The 10000-nt window shown below is 54.8% G+C and overlaps 1 pseudogene; it reads left to right on the top strand.

Moving 5' to 3' along the window:
* Positions 1-6104: 6104 nt before the first annotated feature.
* On the top strand, positions 6105-9980 carry LOC133362800 (protein Wnt-7b-like; annotated as a pseudogene).
* Positions 9981-10000: the final 20 nt, after the last annotated feature.

Raw genomic sequence — 10000 nt, 5'->3', positions numbered from 1 at the left:
AACCGTAGCGGGTAATAGGGAGGTGGGGTAACGTAAACGGAATAGGGGATGCAGGCGGGAGGGACCCCGGGGGCCAACGGCCCCCACACATCCACGCAAGCTCCCGATGCTCCGTTTTGAAGTTTTAAAATGAAACAACTTTGAATTGTGTTATGTTTTGAATTTGATAATTCTATTTCTTCATTAAAAGCTTGTTATTTTACATCTGGAAGACTTCATTGAAAACGACATTTCGTGTGAATTTTCTCTCGTCGTGAAGTAGATGGCCTTGCCGGGGTTCTGTTCGATGCGGACTTTCACCTGGTTGGGATCGTGGGGTTGAGATGAGGCGACACAGAGCTGCTGGCCGTGCCAGAAGACCGCCGTCTGCAGATCAATTCCAACGCGATCGAACGTCTGTCCCTGTGCCTCTGTCGTTCATGCAGGGGACGCGTAGGTTTGCAGCGCCCCCTGCATGAAAACGACAGAACGTGCAGCGTTCGTCACGAAGTTGTGCGTAAGCGCCATAACAAGGCGCTGTCAGCTGACCTGCCACCACGTGCACGGTTCAACAGGGGGCAGCCGAGAGAGAGAGCGAGGTGCCTAGGGGTCGACCAAAGGTTAAACCCCCGGCCCCCCACCCGTCCCTAAGGCCCCTTAAGATAAGACCTTCCAGAAGGTTCTGGGAGGGGGGGGGGGGTCAGGAGGGGAGGGGCGACCCCGACGTGGGGATAAAAGTCCGGCCCTCTGGACGGGCCAGGCGGTGTTCACCAGCTCAAGCCTGAGGACATCCCAAGACGTGAAGACTGGAGCGGCACCCGGGGACCCTCAACGAGGCTCTAGCCAGAGCCGCGTTGTAGCGGACCCGAGGTGAGCTCCTGTACCCTGGCTGGGACGGCTCGTCCAGTCTTCCCTGAACGCCGCCGGGCTCAGGGACCCGTGGGTAGCAGAGCCCGGAGTGTGCAGGCTGCTGCTGCTGCTGCGGTAGAAGGGGCTGTCACTCCCGTGGGCTGTCGGGTGGAAGGGGCCGTACTCCTGCGTGTTAGAGTCGTGGCTAGAGGAGCCGAGTTCGACAGAGTTGTTACAATAAACGCGTTGCCTCAACCAGACGTCCCCGTGTGGTGAGTCAAGGACACGAGACTGACACTAAAGAGCGTCGCCAGTGGGTTTTCAAAGCACCTTCGTCTTACAGAAATCAATTTCGCGTGAGCCCACCGCATTACAACAATGCTCAGCTGTAGCTCACGTGACTTCTGCCGCGACAATGTCTGGATGTTTTCGCCTGAGGACGACTGCTCGTGTTGCGATCGAAACGTCTTGATTTATTATTTTTTTTTCTACCTACGTGACTTTACTGAAAGAACCAAAGAGTATGAAAGACGTCTTGTCTGCTGATCTTGTTCATGTCAGTGTATATCGATATCCCACATTGCTTACACTACACACCACACACATCGGTTTCATTTTATTATTCAATTCTGTTTTTCTTGAGTAAGCAAGCAAGTGAAGTTAATATAAAGGATTTAAAAATGAAAGATCCCCTCTTGACATGCCCCGTATATTCCCGAGGGCACAAGCGTTGACCCGTTTTACCACTTTCAAGAACCTGGCGGCTTCAATTTAACTGCTCTATAAATAGTCTCCAGTGTACAGCGTGGGGGCAGGGATTTCATGCCATGTGGTTAGTCAACATTTGCGTCATCATGAAACGGGCGGCTAGAGTCCTCTCTTCCTCTGGCTTGAGATGGCTGCCACCTATGGGTCAGATGATTGCCACCATTAAGCAATTGGTATTAAATATTGAATTTTTTTCCCCTAAACAGTGTAAAATTTTTGAAAAAAATTTTTACAAATTAATTGTCACGCACAACGAGTCTGTGTGCAAAATGTCAGCTCGATTGGATCACGGGAAGTGGGTTAAAAAACGACCGAAAGATTTGCACGGTCATAAGCAAGCAAGCACGCAAGCAAGTGAACTTATTATAAAGGATTAAAAAATCCAGGGAAAAACTGCAAAGTCTTCCAGAAAAAAGCACTGTACACCAACGCTGTGCAAAAATCCCAGTGGGATGCCAGTCAAACAACAACAACCACAAGACAACTTAGATTAAAGCCATCATTCTAACTGTACTACAACAAACAAACATGGCCAAACCAAAAAACTTTTGAAATCACCAAAATGAAGCCATAAGCAATGTAACAGTGATCATAGGAACTGTGACCGAAATGTCACAATAAACGACACAAAGCACGTTCCACCAAACCCTGTAGCCAAAGCTGGCTGCATGAGTCGCTCCACAACAGCAGGAGCATCAGTAGGAGTATAAAAACTATTTCAAATGCACCTTTAAAGATCTAAGGTGGAGAGCTCTGAAATCAGCTCGTATGCAGGTGCTCCGTGGATTGTTGCATTGCAAGAAAATGTGATGATGACAGCTTGGAGAGGCCTCCATCCAGCATAGGATTTAATTTTGGTTGATAATGATGAACATGAATCTCTCACTCGGCTTTGCCGCCTGTTTACATAAAAGACTCCCCTGAGCTGTATCGCCACTAGGTGGCACCATATCACAATTTACTCCAATTCTGGCAATATGTTCACGAGATGCATGAAAACGTCGAGGTCGGCTCGCCAGAAGAGGGCTCCGGGAGAGAGTTGGTGTAGCTTTGTTATTCCTTCATTGCAGGAACGAAGACTACAGTGGTTGACTAGATGGTTTACTGTATTTACCAGGTAAGGTTGCCCTTTGGGTTTATTGCCGACGCAACTCAACAACTTAAGCAAGATAAGCGGACTTCCTCACTGCTCGGAACGTGAACCAACGCTCACGGACGGCGCAGTAACGAGGATATGACCTCGCGGCTAGGAACGGAAACGCACCATCCCTGCAGATCATTGCCAAAAACCTCGACTGCCGCTGGGACATCCCAAACAAATACAATCTCGGTTGGAATGTTTCCACGAAAGCAAACCGTCCTGGATTGTTTAAAACTGTTTCCAAAGACCAGCATAAATGTTCCATTTCTCTGTTAAATGTTCACCATTCATCTCCTCTGGTTCGTGATGGCAGACTAGCGCGGTGACACACTGGGTGGGTGTGGCAGGACAAAGTGGCAAGCGAGTGGAGCAGAGGGAAAGCCAACTAGTTTCCCTTGCCAAATGAATCTAACAAAAAAAACGCACACAGAGTTGTAATGTTCGGGCCTTTAATAACCCTTGATCAAGATAAAAATGTACGTCTTGTTTGGGGCGATGTGTCAGTGGTAAAGGTCACAAGGCTATCACAATTTGTTCAACGAATTGTGCAACGCAACAGTAAATTCCTCTCCACTTAGTGCAACAAGTGAAGGATAATTTATTCCATCACGCGGTAATATTTAACTCTTAGGTTATTTCCTTGTTGCCGTTGTTGTGATGGGAAATGAACAGAAACACATTCCTGCGGAGGGAGCTGGCAGGAACGTTGGGTTGCTCGGTCAATGGCCTGCAGGGTCAACGGCGGCGTGGTGTATTCCGCAAATATGCCCGACTGTGAGGGCGGGCACAAGCCGGCGTGAGTAGGTGAAACGTTGAGTTTTATAAGGGCACCACGGGGTGACCAGCCCCTCCCCACCCAGCCTCTCCCCACCCAGCCCCACCCTCCCCACCCAGCCCCTCCCTCCCCACCCAGCCCCACCCCTCCCACCCCCCACCCAGCCCCACCCCTCTCACCCCCCACCCAGCCCCACCCTCCCCACCCAGCCCCTCCCCACCCTCCCCTCTCCACCCAGCCCCACCCCTCCCCACCCAGCCCCTCCCTGCACGACGGACGGACGGACGGACACAATAATCCCCTGTGGGCTGGTGTAACCAGGAGGTTCCTACCAGTAACAATGTTGCCAATTGCTTCGTTTTTATTTGGAAAGTCCCGGCTCTCCCGTGACGAGGTGGATCCGCACGACGATGTGTGTGAAGTGACTGTCATCGACAACACGACGATGAGGTGACGACGTGTATCCCACCGGCGAGGGTGGTGAATGGTGTCGTGGCTCTGGGGGCGGAGGGGCGTGAGATGTGGCTCACATTTCCTTAATGACTTGGTCAAGGTGCCACGTGCACGTGCATCTCACAGCGCGATTTGGGCAATTAGAACACACGACGGAATTGATTACACCTGCTTGCTTCATCAATTAAAGCCCATCGAGAATCAATTATTCTGAATGTGTTTGTGTGCATCGATTAGGGGCCGTCATTAAAATGACGTCACGCACCTGGCGTGACGTCATTTATGGACGGCCCCTTAACTACTTTTCATAGAGGATTTCACCACGGCCAAGTCGCGCGTGGTCATCATTGGTTGCCTCCCAACCACGCGGTGTTCACACAACTGCTGCAGCCGTGTGTGTGTAGGTGAGTGTCTGTGTGTGTAGGTGAGTGTCTGTGTGTGTGTAGGTGAGTGTCTGTGTGTGTGTAGGTGAGTGTCTGTGTGTGTAGGTGAGTGTCTGTGTGTGTGTAGGTGAGTGTCTGTGTGTGTGTAGGTGAGTGTCTGTGTGTAGGTGTGTGTCACTGTGTGTGTAGGTGAGTGTCTGTGTGTGTGTAGGTGAGTGTCTGTGTGTGTGTAGGTGAGTGTCTGTGTGTAGGTGTGTGTGTCACTGTGTGTGTAGGTGAGTGTCTGTGTGTGTAGGTGTGTGTCACTGTGTGTGTAGGTCAGTGTCTGTGTGTGTGTAGGTGTGTGTCACTGTGTGTGTAGGTGAGTGTCTGTGTGTGTGTAGGTGTGTGCCACTGTGTGTGTGGTGAGTGTCTGTGTGTGTGTAGGTGTGTGTCACTGTGTGTGTAGGTCAGTGTCTGTGTGTGTGTAGGTGTGTGTCACTGTGTGTGTAGGTGAGTGTCTGTGTGTGTGTAGGTGTGTGCCACTGTGTGTGTGGTGAGTGTCTGTGTGTGTGTAGGTGTGTGTCACTGTGTGTGTAGGTGAGTGTCTGTGTGTGTGTAGGTGTGTGTCACTGTGTATGTGGTGAGTGTCTCTGTGTGTGTAGGTGTGTGTCACTGTGTGTGTGGTGAGTGTCTGTGTGTATAGGTGTGTGTCACTGTGTGTGTGGTGAGTGTCTGTGTGTGTGTAGGTGTGTGTCACTGTGTGTGTGGTGAGTGTGTGTGTGTAGGTGTGTGTCACTGTGTGTGTGGTGAGTGTCTGTGTGTGTAGGTGTGTGTCACTGTGTGTGGTGAGTGTCTGTGTGTGTAGCTGAGTGTCACTGTGTGTGTAGCTGAGTGTCACTGTGTGTGTAGCTGAGTGTCACTGTGTGTGTAGCTGTGTGTGTGTAGCTGAATATCACTGTGTGTGTGTAGCTGAGTGTCACTGTGTGTAGCTGAGTGTCACTGTGTGTAGCTGAGTGTCACTGTGTGTAGCTGAGTGTCACTGTGTGTAGCTGAGTGTCACTGTGTGTGTGTAGCTGAGTGTCACTGTGTGTGTAGCTGAGTGTCACTGTGTGTAGCTATGTGTGTGTAGGTGAGTGTCACTGTGTGTGTAGCTGAGTGTCACTGTGTGTGTAGCTGAGTGTCACTGTGTGTAGCTGTGTGTGTGTAGCTGAGTGTCACTGTGTGTAGCTGAGTGTCACTGTGTGTAGCTGTGTGTGTGTAGCTGAGTGTCACTGTGTGTAGCCGAGTGCCACTGTGTGTAGCTGTGTGTGTGTAGCTGAGTGTCACTGTGTGTAGCTGTGTGTGTGTAGCTGAGTGTCACTGTGTATAGCTGAGTGTCACTGTGTATAGCTGAGTGTCACTGTGTGTAGCCGAGTGTCACTGTGTGTAGCTGTGTGTGTGTAGCTGAGTGTCACTGTGTGTAGCTGAGTGTCACTGTGTGTAGCTGAGTGTCACTGTGTGTAGCTGTGTGTGTGTAGCTGAGTGTCACTGTGTATAGCTGAGTGTCACTGTGTGTAGCCGAGTGTCACTGTGTGTAGGTGTGTGTGTGTAGCTGAGTGTCACTGTGTGTAGGTGTGTGTGTGTAGCTGAGTGTCACTGTGTGTAGCTGAGTGTCACTGTGTGTGTAGCTGCTGCTGCGTGTGACGAGGTGGTCTGGCTCGACTCGTCACAGCGGCACTGTGACACTCCGCGAGATGGCGCGCGCCAGCGCCTCGGCCACGCGGCAGACGGCGCCATGCGGCGCGCGCGGTCCACCGCTGGGCACCGCCGCACCGCCCCCCTCCTCCTCCTGCGCATTGCTGCTGCTCTCACGGCGGCCTTCTTCTACGCGCGAGTGGGGTAAGAGAGAGAAGCCGGGCTCGTCGAGAAGCCGGGCTCGTCGCGCGGCGTTGTGACGGGGGGGGGGGGGCTGCGATGGCGATGTCGGGTCGCTGTGAAGATCGTCGAGGGAGAAGTCTGCACGCTGCTGCTGCTGCTGCGTTCGCTCGCGCTGGTCACGGTGCCGCGGGCGGCTCTCCGTCCACGCGCCCGTCCGTGCGTCCGTCTGCCTGCCCGATGGCTGCAGGGCGCTGTCCGCGGACACGATCTGCGGCAAGATTCCGGGACTGACGCCACAGCAGCGGGCGCTGTGCCGGAGCCACCCGGACGCGATGGTCGCGGTCGGCGAGGGTGCGCGCCTGGGAATCGGCGGAGTGCCGGCACCAGTTCCGATTCAGCCGCTGGAATTGCTCGGCGCTGGGGGAGGAGACGGTGTTCGGCCAGGAGCTCCCAGGCGGTGAGCGCCCCGACTCGGCGTCAGTTCGGCAGAGGGGCGGACCCGCGGTGTGCGGTCACCCTGTGCGTCTCTCTCTGAATTCTAGAACTCGCAACGCGCCACGTTCTTATTTATTTAAAAGTTTTTTCATTTCTCAATCATGGGCAGTCCTCTGCCTAGAACAGGAAAAAGAACAGGAGAAATCATGACCACAACCCGAGCCGGTGATCCTGTTGTAACAACCAGTGCCTGCACCACTCTCCCTGACAGCAGGTGCACCGAGTATGAAACACGAGAAACACATCCTGCACACAACCTTTGAGCGAACAAGTTTACCGTCGCCAGGGAAGAAACATGAATCCCGCCTACCCTCGCAGCGGAGGCCGTCCTCAAACTCTGTGCCACACGGGGGTGGAGGCCACCGCCATTTCTCATTTGCAGCGTCACTGCCCACCATCTCTGTCTCCACCTACACCACCCTTTCCAACGGCCGACATGCAGGTGCCCTTAATCACTCTCCCGCGCGCCGCCCACAGGGCCGCCTCCTTCACGGCGCTTACGACGGCCCACGCCTGAGCCCAGACCTCCCCCGCCCTCTGTCTGAACATCCCCCAAATTATATTAGGCAATGTGGCCTTTACTGGACAAAAATGAGGCAGCAGAGGCTGACATAACTCCCACACCTCCCGAGCAAATGGGCACTGAGGGTGCGGGCCAATCTTCGGGAACACATGAACCGTCTTTATTCCGGCCTGTCCCAGGCCGCCAGCCAGGATAAATCCCATTGCCTTTTCGTCAGGGCTGGCGATGTTACGTTTTTCTAAAGTAGTCGGTGCACGGCACCCCGTGCACCTGGCACCTCTGTACCAGCCTCCTGCTTAGACGTCTCCGCCAGGACGTCCCTGGGAATCCACGACGCGCGTGTCTGGGCCGGCTCACGCCTCACGACGTGTTCGCTTGCCGCGGTGCACGACCACCCCTGAGGCCAAGCCGCGGGGGTGCCGCGCGGCAACGAAGCCGTCCCTGGCCACCGCAGGAGCCACGCCTGCCTGTGCCGTACGTAACGAGGCTTCCACCTGGAGTCCATTGGAGAAATACAGGTGCAGCGTGTCGCAGACCAGGATCGTGGCGAGGGTGCACGTGATATTCGGGCGCCCCTCCCACCGTTCTCGACGATTTTATTATTATACATCGTTTTCCGTTCCACTCGGCCCATCGCGCCCCCCCCCCCCTCCCCAGATGAACCTGAATAACATTCGCTGCAGTCTTTTCGCCATTTGCGCGCCCGGCGAGATCACGTAGGCCCGGTAGATAAGTGTCGGGAGGATTTCCAACCCTCGTGACCAACATTCTACCTTCCATTGGAAGGCGCCTGTCCGCCCGGGACCGGCCGGGCGGGAACAGGATCTTGATCCCCTCTCCCAGCACCGTTATACCGGTGGACGGCCCTCGAATAGCCTGGGGTCACTGAAGATCAGCATCTCACTCTTCCTCACATTTACGTTAGATCCCGAGGCCAAAAAAATCTATCCGCGAGTCCTAGGGCCTCCCATACCGAGGAGACATCCCCACAGGAAATGACGACATCGTCCATACACAATGGCTATTTTGCTGGCTCCATACACCCCTTTAATCCGCTGATTCCCCTGACCGCCTGGGCAAAGGGCTCCATTCACAACATGAATGACACCGGTGACATAGGGAGACACCCCTGTCGCACACCTGACCCAGTTGGTATCTCCTCAGAGAGGACTCCATGTATCAGCAGGCTGCCCGTGAGCTTATGATACAGCAGTTGCCTTATCCAGCCGATCAATTGTTTCCCCACCCCCATCACCGCGACCCCGCGTCTCCCCCCCCCCTCCCACGCGTCCCTGCTCCACCACCCTGCTGCTCACACCGCCCCCCCCCCCCCCCGTGCGTGGGCTCCCCGACACGAGCAGGTAGCCGAGAAGCGGCCTTCGCGCACGCCGTGATGGCGGCGGCCGTGGCGTACGCCATCACGGCGGCGTGCGGCCGGGGCGACCGGAGCTGGTGCGGCTGCGACGGCGCCAAGCAGGGCGGCTTCTACGATGCACAGGGCGGCTGCTCGGCCGACCTCAGCCACAGCCTCGAGTTCTCGCGCCTCTTCGTGGACGCGCGCGAGGTCCAGCGGAGCGCGCGCACGCTCATGAACCTGCACAACAACGCCGCCGGGCGCAAGGTGCCAGCGATTTCCCCACACCAAGCACTCCTCCAGATCCAATCCAACGCAGGCGCTGAAAACAAAATCACCCCCCCCCCCCACTCTCTCCCCCCCCCCTTCCCACCCCCCATTATCCTACCTCTTCTCCTCGTCATTTTTCCGGCACAATGCTTATTTTTAGCTAAGGAAAGCTGTCTCGAGTGCGGACCAATTAACTTCAAGGACAGTGCATATCATTATCATCATCAGAGTTGTTTCTTTTTGTTTGCATTTTGACTGCTTGTGTTGTGGTTCTTGTGGTTCTTGCAAACATGATGTCAGTTTTTGTACCAGTTGAAAGGGTAAAAACCTATCACTATATTTTGCCACTGGTAAAGGAGGTGTCTCATAGTGTAAATGGGGTTGTTGCTGGGCTCTGGTCCAATCACGCGGCCCGGGGTATTGGGGGGCGGAGCCTGGTCTGCGGGGCGTGTGGGAGGGGCCACCGTTCACCTCGGCTCCAATGGGAGGCGAGGTGAATGGGGGCGGAGCCAGCGGGGCATTATGGGAAGGCCGGATCTGACGATCCGGAAGAGAGGAGTCAGGATCACGTGGGGGGAATGTATATTAGTGGGAGCCCGGAAGAGATCGGGGCAGTCGTGGAAGTTGAGAGTCTGAGCCACGCTGGGTGGTGAGAGAGAGATCCGCGCCATCGGCCACGTGGCCGAAGGTCCTCAGCACGCCGTCGGCCAGCGGGGTGCGGAGTGCGGGAGTAGAGGAGCTAACGGAGGAGCGTGCGTGGCACGCGAGAGGAGACGACGCTGGTCCGTGGAGGAGACCAGCGGGGTGCGGAGAAGAACCTAAATAGAAGACAAGCGGAGACCAGCAGTGGCTGACGGAGTCTTTTATTACATGTTTGTGTGTTGCCATAAAGGCTCATATATTGGAAAACTCCAGCACAATTGCCGCTGGTGTAATAAAATTATTAAAGTCAAAGTCTGTCTCTGTCTCTCTGTCTCTCTCTGTCTCTCTCTGTCTCTCTCTGTCTTTCTGTCTCCCCCCCCCCCCCCACTTGTCCCCACCTACCTCCCCGATGCTCTCCTGCCCTCTCGTCTCTCTCTCCCCCCCACGTGCCGCCAGGTGCTGGAGGAGAAGATGAAGCCGGTGTGCAAGTGCCACGGAGTGTTGGGCTCGTGCACCACCAGGACGTGCT

The sequence above is a fragment of the Lethenteron reissneri genome, unplaced genomic scaffold (assembly GCF_015708825.2).
Source record: "Lethenteron reissneri isolate LAM-NWPU_2019-01 unplaced genomic scaffold, ASM1570882v1 scaffold_1624, whole genome shotgun sequence".
NCBI classification, from domain to species: Eukaryota; Metazoa; Chordata; class Hyperoartia; order Petromyzontiformes; family Petromyzontidae; genus Lethenteron; species Lethenteron reissneri.
The sequence above is the reverse complement of the archived record's forward strand: the minus strand, read 5'-3'. Positions and strand labels throughout refer to the sequence as shown.